Source organism: Galleria mellonella, unplaced genomic scaffold, assembly GCF_026898425.1.
Source record: "Galleria mellonella isolate WM207_F2 unplaced genomic scaffold, CSIRO_AGI_GalMel_v1 utg83, whole genome shotgun sequence".
NCBI lineage: Eukaryota > Metazoa > Arthropoda > Insecta > Lepidoptera > Pyralidae > Galleria > Galleria mellonella.
The window spans coordinates 4,307,638-4,323,264 of NW_026442162.1; the positions used below are offsets into that span (position 1 = coordinate 4,307,638).

At 32.8% G+C, this 15,627-nt stretch overlaps 1 protein-coding gene across 2 annotated transcripts in view; it reads left to right on the forward strand.

Moving 5' to 3' along the window:
• LOC113516693 (pseudouridylate synthase RPUSD2-like) overlaps positions 1-15,627 on the forward strand; it is a 555,256-nt gene that overhangs the window by 332,125 nt on the left and 207,504 nt on the right. Inside the window, exon 1 of one of the 2 annotated variants that reach the window (XM_052901887.1) lies at positions 12,713-12,983. The exons of the other annotated variant lie outside the window; for it this stretch is intronic. The gene's annotated coding sequence lies outside the window, so the exon portion shown is untranslated. Of the gene's footprint in view, positions 1-12,712; positions 12,984-15,627 lie in introns of those variants that run through there. 2 annotated transcript variants of the gene reach the window in all.

Genomic DNA, 15,627 nt, shown 5'->3' on the forward strand with positions numbered 1-15,627 from the left:
GAACTCATTCACCTGGCGTGGTTAGTAGCTCCCTTCAGTAATTTTTTCTCATTTTTCGTGGCATAATTATTGAGAACTCTTTCACCCGACGTGTTTAGTTGCTCTCTTCAGTGCTTCTAGACTCGCGTGGTGCTACCGTTTTGCGAATAACCTTGTACCGGTATTGCGAGTTGATGTAACCTACACAGCAATGCTTACAATTTCATATCTCGTACAATCCTGTTTTGTAATTTTTTTATACAATTTAGAATGGCAAACAGGCTGACGGCCCACTTGATGGAAAGTGGTAACCGTCGCCTATATACATGAGCAGTACCATGGACATAACAGAGTATACTGTTTCGCCCCCATGCGTTGCCATTCCTGAGGACTCTGTTATGTCCATGGTACTGCTCATGTTTATAGGCGACGATTACCACTTTCCATCAGGTGGGCCGTCAGCTTGTTTGTCATTCTAAGTTGTATAAAAAAAATACTTTATCTTCTCGTATAACGAGTATAAACCTTTGTATGTTTGCAGAAATGTCTCCTTAATTCAATAGCTTAATTGTCTAGTTAATGAATGGGCCCAGACTTTCAGGGGCGGCGACCTGACAAGTACAAATACGAAGGATCTCATTACAGAATACATTGCGGTGAATGTTAATCAAAAAATAACCTAAAGGTCTTCACAGGGGACAATCCTCGAGGTACTTTTCGATCATTAAAAAAGGTCGCATAGCATAATATCAATTCAATGGAAGTACTTATCTTTATTTTTGTCTATGTAGACATGACGTATTGACTCTATAGGTATTTGATGATAAGAAATTGTGAAATATGTATGACTTATGTATTATCCATGTGGTCTCAGAGTAAAATAAGCCACTCCTTCTTTTCCTGTAGATAACGTAAGAAGCAAGTAAAGGAAGTTAATGGTCGAGAGATGGGCAGCAGTGGCCTTCTTAAAACATCTCCAAGATCTAACTAGAAGCCCCAATAGAGAGAGATGTATGTCCAGCAGTGGACAATTTACGACTGATATGGTATGATATGGGCTATAGAATCAACGTAAGGTTGCATCTCTTTTGTAGACGACCTCTGTACCGTAGCGATTGGCACTCTGTTTTACATAATGAGGTCCCCGGTTAAATTTTCGGTCTAGCCAATGTAGTAAGGTTGTCATGTAGTCTCGGCATAGAGTAGCCCACCTCTTCCTTTCTCGGAAGTCCATCCCATCCCTTCTTACTCTCGTACCGTTACGAGGGATGGACAACAGCATCCTTCTCAAAACAACACCAAAAGTCCAACTGCGGTTGCCAACCTGCCTGCCAAGCGTGACGACTACTGGCAAAACCTCTCTTTATGGGGGATTGGCAGTTAACAACTGTTCAGCAATGGGCAGTTAACAGCTGATATGATGATGATGATGATTGAATGCATTTCTTTTGTATGATAAATAATCCGCATATAATGGACGCGAATTTCTCAGTTTACACTTTGTCTAAAAATTATACAAAATATTCATTTTTAAAAACGATTATCAATCCAATGCTTTCTGACTATCTTCTTTGTCATCGGGTGATTTTATTAATATCCATTGAAAATCTTATTGTGCCCTTTTTGGTAACCTATAATTGGAGGGGGGAAGGGATTGTTAGTACTGCGGACTACTAGTCCCATTTCCATCAATATACCCTCCATAGTATATACGGTCGATCTCCCCGTGATTCCCCTTGGAAACCATCGTGCTGAATTCCAGGTGTATTCATCTGACTGACTGACCTGCCCTTTCATTCTCACCTATTATCCCTCTCTGGTGCCCCGCCAGTGTATACCGATAGCGCAGGCGATGTTACCATTCCATTATCATCTATTAAAAAGAAAAACCTATAATTGGACACAAGTAGAAAACTTGTCAAGGCAACACACTTCTGGCTTGTCATAGGCCGGTATTAGCGTATCAGTACCATTAATCCGCGCCGCCGATCCCTTGCCCTGAGTTGACGTATTTTTCGCTACGTATGTAAACGTCACGTCACTTTTGCACCAATTTTGCGGATTGCAGGATATTTCAAGTTGAGAGGTGATTTTTTGACTCGTTGACGCGTTATTTTGGGCTTACCTTTTTCCTTTATATTTCCCATTTTAAACAAGTTTTCAAAAGCAATTTAATACACGTATTTGTGTGCAAAAATCGTCTCTCGTCGAGATATTTGGTAATTACGCATAATTCTTGCTAATAATTTGTTACCTGATAGCGCTTTAACGATTAAACCGATCATTATGAAATTTGGTATACATGTAATATAGGGGTTTATGGGATGGTGAAGGATATAAGCTACTTTTTGTTCCAGTCAGTAAACATATCCCTGTCACGCGGGCAAAAGCTAATAATGTTATATTTGAAAATCGAAACCTCAGCTTTTATTATGAAAATGAACGTAACTTTGCAAAGAAAATCGTTCTCAAATTTTCAGTATGTTTTTGTGCTTTTATGTTAACTAATTTTAAATAAATTTTGATAATTTAATTTCGTAATTAGTAAGTTTACTCTCATGTTGGTTTTTTATTAACTTTCAACCGACTTCAAAAAGAAGGAGATTCTAAATTCTTAATCTAGTAATTTTTTTTTTATATTTGTTACCTCATAACACTTAGTCGATATCGTGTAATCTCTCCATATCTTGTAGTTTGACTTACTCTATATCTTGTAATTTCACAGTCATTTTCAACCTTCTTCAAAAAGAAGATTCAATTCGGTTGTATTTTTTTTTCTTATTTTTGTTGCCTTATAACTTCGTCAGCTGTAAACCGATTTGGGAAATTATTTATTTTACTATTATTTTATCGGACGATCGCACCGCGTCTTATTGAGGTTACTGGTGACCCAAGAGCTGGTAGCTACTTTGCCCAAAAGATAAGTTTGGCAATCCAAAGAGGTAATGCTTCCAGTATCTTGGGTACGCTGCCTCGGTGTGGTGCGTTGGGGGATTACTTATAATTAGTATTAGTACTTAAGGAATTTTATATTAACTTTAATTTATTGTTGTATTGTTTTTATATAATAAGAGCTATTTGTAATTTATTTTACTTGAGTAAATTAGTCCTATATAAATTTTATTAAAATCGGTTCATTTGTTTAATGTTTAAAACAAATATACTGACTTGTCACAATTAAAGTCCTTTTTTGCCACCTTTGTGGTATAAAAAAATGCAGGAGATTTGAGTCATATATGACCTATCGCATTGTATCTAAATATTGTAATCATTCTCAATTATTTCAGGATCTTTTTTTATGCAACTTAGAATGGCAAACTAGCTGACGGTCCAACTGATGTAAAGTGGTAACCGTCGCCTATAGACATTAGTAGTACCATGGACATAACAGAGTATACTGTTTCGCCCATGATACCCATAGAATATATATAGATACGCATAGAATGCGTAGTCATTCCTGAGGACTCCGGTGTTATTCCTCTGTACCCGGTAAATTCACTGCCGTATCCCACCCTTCAAACTGAAACACAACCATGCAAACACAACTGCTTCACGGTAGAACCACGAATGGGACAGAGGTGCCCAAACAAACGACTTTTGTACAAAGTCTCCCTCTGGTAAATCTCTTTAGTAAATAATGATAAATGAAACACGACAATATAAAATACTAATGCATAAATTTCCGTGCCATCCCGCGCCATTCCATAGTCCGCCCTAGCTATTTAAATTCGTGCTTCTCATGATACGAACCCCAATTAGTGGGTAGTTTTATACGGTAGCGGGTATTTAGAATAGGTGTATGCGTAATATAATATCAAAACAAATCCATATCTTATAACTTTTTTATATTTTCTCAATTCAAGAATACATCGCCTACTTATTTCTCGGTTGGATCAGTGCTTGACTGGTAGAGAACACTGTCCGGTGTTAAGTCCGCCATATGTATATAGTTTCACTGTGTATTAAAGTTTAAATAAATAAAATAAAATAAATAAATATCTGTATGCGTGTAATAAATTTTATATTGTTATTCTATCTGTATAACAATAACATATGGCTAACTGCGGTTACCAATAATCCTGCCAAGCGTGGCGACTACTGGTAAAACCGTCCTTATGGAGAAGACTTATGTTCAACAGTGTACAATGAACGACTGGTATGATGATATGATATCGCCATTTAGTCCTGACATAGAATGGGCCACCCATTCCTTTCCCGTGAATAAGTCCCCCGTCCGTCCGTCCCGTCATAAGAGGCGACCAGGGGACCTTAATGGTCGAGAGATGAGCAGCAGTGTCACTTTCTAAATATTAACAAAGCATTACTGTGGTTGCCAACCCACCTACCAAGCGTGGCAGCTCCTGGCAGAACTTTAATTATGGGAAAGAATTTAATTATGGCCTATATTCAGCAGTGGTCGATTAACGGCTGCTATGATGATGATGATAGTCCATGGTACTGCTCATGTCTATAGACGACGGTTACCACTTTCCATCAGGTGGACCGTCAGCTTGTTTACCATTCTAAGTTGTATAAAAAAAAATGGTCGACCTGACAGGGTGTAATGTTAGCAATGAGTCAATAAGACGCCATTACTAACAATCCCTTTCCCCCCTATTTCGTTGGGTTTCCAACTTACAAAATCCACACGTGCGAGGCTGTGGGCAAACGCTACTTACAAATGAAATAAGGTCGAGTTTCAAACCATTGTTCTGCCTGCGTAGTAAGTACGTTTCCCATTAATTTGGTCCTCCAAGGCTACGCCCTGGTACTAACGGAAGCCACAATTGTATTTGCAGCTTCCTCTGTTGTAAATGATATTAAATATTTAACAGTTAATTACTAGTTTACGTCGACTTTTCCTCATTAACTCTACGACATGTAAATATACTGCGTATACATGCGTAAATTAAGTTAATAAGCATCTTATGTATGGTTTATTTATATTATCAAGCTAGCGATCAGACCCGGTTTCGCACGAGTGGACAGAATTTACGAAAATCAATACATATAATAAAAAAAGTGTCAGCCAATTCAACTGATCGGTTATTTTATAGCATTTTATATGATTTTGATGATTTTTTAGAGTGATATAACTTTTATATTTATGAATCGATTAAAATAAAACCAATGTTTGATGTTTAGTGGAGCAAACTCCAGTTTATTAGTGAAAATCGGTTAAGCAATCGTATTGGCATATTGCTTACCCGATTTTCAATAATACATATACATATACGTATCACGTATATTGCATAATTGTGTGTCGATTTGAAGAGTGGGATATGGCATTAAAAAAAACAGGCATAAAAATGGACATGCTTTTTTACAAAGTCTATTTATTTATTTATTTAACTCTTTATTGCACCATAAATAAAAATATACAATGACAAGTGAATAATTCAAATGAAATACAGTAACATAAATACAGATTGAAATATACACATAAAGGTACAAAAGGCGGTCTTATCGCTAGGGCAATCTCTTACAGACAACCTTTATTCTATCTATTCCTTTTTATTGTATTTTTTTTTTATTGATTAAAGGAGGCGTCACCGACTAGATTGATAAAGTAAATTGTGTTACTAAATTACTTTTTAATTCGGTTTTGATTTGATTGTAATTACATAGTGATACCTATGAGGAGTAGTTACAACATACACAAATTAATTTACGTACAGCTCGCGCATCAAACCTATGACCATAAGATGTGGAACGGATATACAAACCAATAAAATGGAAAGGGCACTTTTTTTTTTTAATACAACACAGGGGCAAACGAGCATGCAGCTCACCTGGTGGTAAGTGACTACCGCCGCCCATAATCACCCACAACACTAACGGCATTGCAGGTGTGCTGCCGACCTTTTAAAAAGGAATATGCTCTTTTTTTGTAGGTTTTTTAGTCGTATCGGTTCGGAAATACTGCTGCTGGAAGTTGATTCCAAAGAGTGGTTGTGCGTGGAAGAAAGTGCCTTGAAAAATGCACGGTGTAGGACCGCCACTTATCCAGATGGTTGGGAATTGGAAAAGAAGAATAGGGAGACCAAAAAGACGATGGGCTGATAACCAAATTTACAGAAAAGGACTGGCAAACTATCGGCAAGAACAAAGATAAGTGGATAGGACTGGAAAAGGCCTTCACCCGAGGAAGGGTCCCATATCTATTAATAAAATTAACTCTTACTAACATTTAGACAAAAAGCAAAACATTAATAAATAAATGATTAAATACTAATAAAAAATTACCAATATTTTGATACAGTAATCTTATATATATTTTATTTTATACTAGTGACCCGTTCTGGCTTCGAACGGGTGGACATTTTCACAATTTATTGATTATTGTAACATATCGATAATAGTTAGACATATAGTATCCAGAAGTTTTTTGTAGTTATTGAGATTTTCTTCAATATTGTAGAACATACTTTTGTTCTATCACCAATAGTTTCCGCAGCGCACGCGATGAAAGATATTTTATAGAATTTTTTACACCTTGAGTTACGTTACTAAAGTTTTAGTAAGGATTCCTAATCTTTTCTAGCAATAAATATAGCCTATGTTACTCAAAGTGAATGTAACTTTCTAATGGTGAAAGAATTTTTGAAATTGGCAAAGTAGTTTTTGAATTTATTCATTATAAACATACATACACAAAAAATACAAATCTTTCCTTCTTATAATATTAGTGTAGATGTAGATGTAGACAAACCAATGTAGTTACGATTATTTAGTCTAATCTATCCGGGAAATTACTGCATAGCAACAGAAATATATAAAGGTTATGTCAATAAGAACTCTATTGACATGTAACGACCTAGGAAGGCTAATGACAAACACTAGGTAACTTTGTTGCTACGACCATTTCTTTCAATATTTGTTTTGGAACATATGTCATCACTAGCGATCTGATCCGGCTTCGCACGAGTAGACAGAATTTTTAAAAACCAATACATAATAATATATAATAATAAAAAAAGTTTCAGCCAATTCAACTTTTTTTTTATACAATGGCAAACAAGCTGACGGCCCACCTGATGGAAAGTAGTAACCGTCGCCTATAGACATGAGCAGTACCATGGACATAATAGAGTATACTGTTTCGCCCATGATACTCCCCATGCGTTGCCATTCCTGAGGACTCAGGTGTTATTCCTCTGTACCCAGTAAATTCACGCCATATCCCACCCTTCAAACCGAAACACAGCCATGCAAACACAACTGCTTCACGGTTGAAACACGAATGGGACAGAGGTACCCAAGCAATCGACTTTTGTTCAAAGTCTCCCTCTGGTAAATACAACTAATCAGTTATAGCATTTTATATGTGATCCTTTAGATTAATATAACTATTTTATTTATGAATCGATTAAAATAAAACAAATACTAATGTTAAGTGGAGTAAACTGCAACGTATTAGTAAAAACCGCGTATAAATCGGATAAGCCGTTTCTGAGATTAGCGTGCACGAATGTACAGAAAAACAGACATACACACAAATAGACAAAAATTCTAAAAATCATTGTTTTGGGTTCTAGAGCGTTTATTAAGCCCCTCTATAATAGTTTTTTTATATATCTCACTCCTGCAATGCCTTTAGTGTTGTGGGTGATCATGGGCGGCGATAGTTACTTACCACCAGGTGAGCCGCATGCTCGTTTGCCCCCTTTATTGTAAAAAAAAATCTCCTATGTACAGACAGCAACCAGTTACGATTTTATTATATGTGTTGATATTGATGTGACTAAGTATAGTGACGTCACAGTTTAAATGTATAGTCAAGAACGATATTATGAATTATTTATTATTATATTTTTTAAATAGACTAGCTTCTAGCTTACTACTTTGTACACGTGGATTTCATTTAAGTTGGACTTTCGGGAACACAACCATGATAATCGCATCCAATTTAGTATAGCAGTCGCACGAGTGGATATTTTTAACATTTCCCTTCACTGCTTTACTCATATTGATCGTAGCGTGATAAAAAGTATACTATAACCTGCCCAGGAGTATGAAGAATAATTGTACCAAGTTTTGTTAAAATCCGTCTAGACAAAAACAGACAAAAAATTTTCTGATTGCATTTTTGGCACCAGTATCGATCACTAATCACGCCCTGATAGTTATTTTGGAAATATATTTCATGTACAGAATTGCCCTCTCTACAGATTTATTATAAGTATAGATTTATTTGTTTAAATGTGGGTTTTCTACCCACATAGATATTTGTATAATTATACAAATACAGCCAACAAAATTTTAGAGAACCTTGCAGCATAATTGCCCGAAGAAACTCATCATCGATAGTTTTATTCGTACTTACTAACTGTAGATAATACAACATAACTTGATTGACACGCGCCTCCATATCAACACAGTTTTCCAGTTTGATTGAACAAAGACTACGTAACGTCTTCGATCTCATACCAAGACCTTTATCATCATATGCACCTTCCAAAGCATTCCAAGCTTCCTTTGCAGTTTTAGCTCCCATGAGATCAGAAATACAACATTTTTCAATTAAAATCAATGATTTTTCCTTATCGTCCAGCCGTTTTCTTATTTCAGGTTACAAACTATCATCTGTACTATATCCACAAATACATTTTCATATATTTTCAAAAATAAGAGCTCACCCTCAAAATCATAGTTCACCCGTCCTTTAAGTTTTTCAAAGGAGATTGGCAAATTACTCTTGTTAGATATCATGAAAATTTTCTACTTACAGAGCTGGGCCCATAACCTGTTGTAAATAGCAAAATGCACTAATAAAACATATATGTATTTATGATATAAAATAATAAGTTTAGTGAAAAAATACAAGACATGTCTTAAAAATTTGACACTGAACGAACTTAAAAATAATATATTGTTCTAAAAAACTTCAGTGTCAACAGCCAGTATTAAAACTCCAACAGGTTTATGGGTTTGGAATCAGGAAAATCAATGAAGTAAAACACTTCTAGGTGACGTATTAAAATAAAATACTTTTTTTATTACTCACATTTGGTATTTATCTACCAGTCAATCTTTAGGATGATCAGTAAATCCAATAAATAATAATAAATAATAACAACCAAAAATTTATATCTATACAAAACAAATAATACATACATAAATATAAATAAATATGCATATATATATATATATATATATATATATATATATATATAAATCTATATATATATAACTAAATAGATATATAAATACCTCTTTCAAGAAAAGATTAAAATCACATTTTATTTCCCTTGAGTTATAATTTTTTATTTTTCTAATTGAACTGCCAAATCTTAAAATTATTAAACTAAATTTCTAATGCAAGTAGTGTATTCATTTATTTTAACACTTATTGTATAAGTAGATAGGTATTATATTTATTTATAGTGTATGTATATGTGTACTATATTTTAATATTTAAACTGTAAATTTGTTTATGTATTAGTAGTTGTAGCACTTCAGCTGCCCTCTAACGACATGCTTTCTTACTTTACTGGGTTGATTGGAAGAGATCTCTGTCAGAGATAACCCTTGCTCACAACATTTATAAATACATTATTTTATATGTACCTTACAAGTGCAATAAAGAATATATATAAAAAATTATGATCAGCTAAAACTGTTGTAATGACTCTTTGTTTGAACATTAATCTATTTGGAAATTCTCGAATATCTTTTAAAAAAGGCAGTGCATTCCAGAATCATATATATATATATATATATATATATATATATATATATAAATATATATATATATATATATATATATATATATATATATATATATATATATATATATATATATATATAATGATGTTACTCTCATTGTCAATATTGTATCACGTCTTGCTCTTACGTCCAATGTAGGCCTTAATTGAATAAATGTTTGCTCCGAGTGTTTGACGCCATTGCTACACAATCAGATATTTAATTGTATCCGAATATTTATTATTGCTATATCAAAGAGCCTTCAGTAATATAGTTGGCATGTGAAATTAGTTCTACCTACGTCTTTCTCATTGTGCTTTTCATATCCATACTTATATTTTTTTTTTGTTAGGCTGAAAATAGAATGGTTAATACGCCTGCGCTGTCCATATACGCTGTCAGGGTATCAGTTAGTCATGATAGATAAGGATGAAGTCAAATCCGCTTTTCTTTTTTAATGGTTGATAAATGGAATGTTAACCCCGTTATCGGCATATGCTGGCGGGGCATCAGTGAGTAATGATAGAGAATGAATGTAGATCATTTAGCCCATTGTGATGATCTCCACAAGAAATAACCTCGACGGTTTCCAGGGGGTACCGTGTGGAGGTCGACCTGATAAGGTACATTATTAGTAATGAGAAGGTTAGTCCTTTCCCCACTAGTCAAATCAGCTAGCCAATCCTGATCAATTTATAGGAATTCACTACGATAGATTCCAGGAAGAATCAAGAGGAGCTCCTATTGCTAGCATTGTGTTTACGAGCTCTCATTGCTAACAATTCGCTTCCCTTCTTACTAATATTGTGTAGTTAGTTATTGCTAGTTTTTATCCGCAATTTCAAACACGTGGACTTTGAAAGTATAAAAACAAATTGATTACAAACAAAAATCAAGCTATTGTCACGAGAGAGATAATTCTTCACCAGTATTTGTGTTTATAAATTTTTTTTTAACCCTGCGTGAAAAAACAATAAATTATTCATTAATACTCATTGTTTATCGTCTATTTTTCATTATATATATATATATATATATATATATATATATATATATATATATATATATATATATATATATATATATATATATATATATATATATATATATATATATATATATATATATATATATATATATATGATTTGTAAATGTATATACAGGAGAGTATATTTCGAAGAGCAATTATTATGTTCATATCTTTAATATTGTCATATCTACTCGGTAATAAATTGTATTGTGAGTTAAGATTATGGGATTACATCATATCCATATAATGGTTGGCACCCACAAAATGTTTGTCTTCATTATTTTTATCTTTTAAAACTGCTCAAAGGTAATTTATATAGATTTATTTTGTATACGTTCAATACATTTGAAATAATATATTATTATTTACACTAAAATAAACCAGTAGACATTATAGACAGGCCCGTAGACAGAATAGATAAACAAATTTATAACAGTTGCACGCCATTACGAGTAATTTGAACAAAAATAGACTAAATATTTAATACTATAAGCGTCCTTTGTTCCACACTTACATTGTCACCAAGCAGTTGTGTTTACCTGTGTTTCGATTTGAAAAGTGACATAGAGCAGTGATAGTAAAAAGTACAGTGGTATAACTGATAAGATCTGGGTGGAAAGGAATTGTTAGTAATGGAGACAGAATCCCATTGCTAGCAATATACCCAACCAGGTCGACCTCCTCACGGTTCCCCCTGGAAACTTTTATGATTATTTCTTGATGAATTCATCATGATGGTCTAACTGGCCTGTTTTCATTCTCATCTATCACGCTTCACTGGTGTTCCGCCGGCGTATCCCATTAGCGCGGGCAGGGTTACAATTCCATTTCACCCATAAAAAATACTAATTAGGTCTCAGGAAATTTTGCTCAGAAATATATGAGGGAGAAATATATTCAAGTTTCGTTGTTTACAGACGACTGTTTTCATTTTACATCATATGGGCTATTGAGTTTATTTCTCGTTCAAAATTGGTAAAAGATATTGTATGATAGGTACACTGTATCTTCACCAATTTTTTACTAATTTTGATATCATCACCATCATCGTCATCATTATTAGCATCCTTTACTTTGCAATCGATGGAGTTTACTTCTTATAATTATATTAATTCCATATAACTTTCACTTCGATCAACCAACCAATCTCAAACCAAACAACCCAAACTACCAACATCAAAAAAAAAGGAAATTTCTCAATACGGTTGCATTTTTTTATGTTTATTATCTCATAACAACGGCAGTTCTAAACATACGATTGGTTCCGAAGTAAATTTTATCGGAATCGATTCAGTTGTTTAGTTTGAATTAAAAGATCAAAACAATTGGTTTTGTCACAATTGAAATGTTTTTTTTTTTTTTGTGGTTAGTAACAATATGTCATAATTGAAGTCGGTTTATTTGTGGGAGACAATCTTTATTTATTTATAGAACAAATTTTGATATTGAAATAGATTTTTTTTATCAAAAATGCTTAATTACTTTCTTAATAACCTGAATCGAATGACTATTTAAGAATTTCACGGAACATGGCCCTAATATTTTTTCCATATTCTAATTTAATCGGAAATTTAATATTAAATACAGTATTTAATATTATGGAGTCATGATCCGTTTATTCAATTATTGTTTATTCTAATATTTCCATAACACCACCGCAAGCTTTGTATACCATTACAAAAGATTATCAGAAAATAGCAACCAACCTGGATAGTGTTCAAAGAAGTTCATTAACGAAAGAAGGTGGGACCGAAAATGTCGTAGTCCAACAAAAGGCATAACTCGACCCATTGTCCGCCTTCATAATGCAAAATACATGCCTATTCATTCCAGCTTTGTAATAACGCGCCCCTTTCCTGAAAACCGCTCACCCCCTACACGGGTACTGAAGCACGTGTGATGCCCTCCGTCCCTATCGTACAACCTGTTATTTGTATCGTCCGTCCCACTCGAACACCACTGATCAGCGCACGCAATGCAGGTGAAGTGAACCAGCAGTTCAGTCGCTCTTCAGCCGTCGTGTGGGCGGGTCGTGTTTTTACGCTCTGCGTTTCCCGCGAAAATTACGTATCATTCCTATATAAATATAACGTAATAGTATATTTCAATAAAAGACAAAAATCTTTTTGATCGTTAGTAAATTTGTTTCGTTAATGTGTGAGCCTTATTGATTGTCTTGATAGTGAAAAGCTCTGTGTGAAAATCAGCCTGGGAAAACAGTTGGTGTGTGGATTGTTAGAATTTGCTCAGCTTTTCCTTCAAACAAGTGAGTACTTAGTACTAAGTTTAATGGAAAATTTATTTTTAGAATTTCACACGGATAATTCATTTACAATATGACAAGTGCGTTAATAGAATATTCATCAATGGACCCCAAAGTTTGGTACATAAAATATTAACGTTTTCAAGTTGAAGGGTCGATTACTTTAAGGTCGTACCAAGTTTGGGGACAACTTGTCTCTTAAAATATGGCATTTCAATAAAATATTTTAAAAATAGATCCAACTAGATTGCTAGATTTTCACGAATGTACCTTTTAGATGAAATCTTAGAATAACTGAATTACATTTATTTTATAAATTATACTTTAATAATAATTATATATTTTCTTACTCGCTGTCTGTTTTTATATAACATAAATTTATCATTTTTATATGAGACTATAATTTTTTAATGACTTTTTGGACCGAAATAAATTAAAAGAAAAGTTAAATTATTTTATTTCTATTTCGTCTATGCACTTTTATTACAATTTATTATTAAATCTTTTTTGTAAATCTTTTACAAAAAATGACAAATTGAGATTCCTATAATAATGATATTAGTTTTTGTCACAGATGTTAAATTAACTTTATTTACTACTTACCATTATTTACAATTGTTTGTTTGCAATTTTACTGTTTTAGGTAAAAAAAAAAATATTATTCGTTATTTTTGTTGGATTTAACTAAAACTTTTTTTCGTTATATTGTTTTTTTTTTCACTATGATTAGGTACTCAAGTACTTTTAGATTGAATTAGGATTTTTAATAATTTGTTAGATTTTATTAATTATATAAAACTGAGAAACGGGTTATCAGTGAGTTTTTATGGCGTTTATGACAGTTAACTTTTTCTAGGTAAGTACTATGTTTAATTATATCGATATATTTATAAAAAAATTAAAAACAATTAGTTTAGTAAAACAAGTGATTAGTTTTAAAAAGAAATAAATATAAATTAATTGTATAAATTAATTAGATTTAATTAATGTTTTTGTATAAAATAAATTTTAGTACTTTCTGCACTTATACAGAATTTATTATGTAAATATGTATGTCCTGTTGAATATATGAGTTTTTCATTTAAAAATATAATGCCAAAATAATACAAAAATGTAAAGCACTTTTAAAGCCTCCGGAGATCTGCGTTTTGCATGATGCTAAACGCAGAACTAATGAAGACTAAGTATGAAAAATGTTCTATAAATATGAACATATTGATCCAAAAAAAAAACTACTCTGATCGTGATAAAATTACTATAGAATTAATATGTACTATAGAAGTAAAATACACCATATCGACTACAAAAAGAATTATCAAAATCGGCTTAACTTTAACAAATATATCGCGAAAGAGACGAAGAAATGAAAGATTCATTCCCGTCCCGTATTAATTTTGTGACCATTGAAATTGCCGTTTTACTGTGTGGAGCAAAAAACTGCTCGAAGCAAAATCTACTTGTTTCTGTATATACAGAAAACGCTCAGAGCAAAACAAACAAACATACTCATGAATACAAATGTTTCTATTGTGCGAATTCGAACCCGCAACCATAGAGATAAGATTTTTTTTAAAGATCACAGATAGAACTAAAAATATACATAACAGATGAATAAGATAAATTGTAAATTCTATTTTTTTCAGTCTATATGTACGAATTTGATAGAATAATTATTAGATAACATTACCAGATATATGGATGTTTTTATACCACAATTATATTTAAATAATAAATATATAATATAATAATAGTAAGTACTTGTACTATACTGTTTCTTATTGTACGCACACTTCTCGCTGGTAATTAATGCTTCTTTCCACTCAGGGTTTTGCTGGAAGATAACTCTTAAAGAGTTAAGATCGCCTGTTGTACTTCTTCATTTAATATAATTTATAACACTGTACTTTGTACATACAATAAATTATAAATAAAGAAAAAACAATTATTTATATAAATATTAAGACTTAAAATTCTGTTGTGCACAAGTATCTAATCATACTTACCTATAGTTTGCTTCTAAACTTGTTTCCTAATTATTATTGAGGAAAACATGTAAATTCCATTTACTTGTACAAAAACAAATCGTACATTATTTTTGTATGAATAAGGATTATACACTGAGGAGGTTAAATATGTTATTAAGTAAAGAGAAACAAAATCAATCGTGAATTATAACAATATACAAATCAAATTCGATTCAAGATTGAATACAAAATTAAAATAGACAAAAAATAGACGAGACAAATGCTAGAGAACAGTTTTGACGCCTATAGATACGGACTCGAACTGTGTCTATTTTAACACACATCCGACTGTCTCGCGACAGATTGTTGGCGAACGACGAACTTTCCGTATTTTATTTTTAAATAAAAAAAAAAAGAGACATTCTTCTCTCGACTCGAACCTTTTGTTTCAGATGTCTGTCGCGCGCTTTATAAAAAATAAATGTGCTCTTGTTGCCAAGTAAAAGTGATATCAAATTGTCTCCAAGAATTTATAGGAGGTCTTATGCATCGGCCAGCTGCTACTGACGCGTTGACACTAGTGAAGTCCTTGATAGTAATGTATATAAACATATATTGTTATGTATCATTAATGGATCGAGAGATATCTGTGGCCGGAATTCGACAGGATTGTAGTCTGAAGC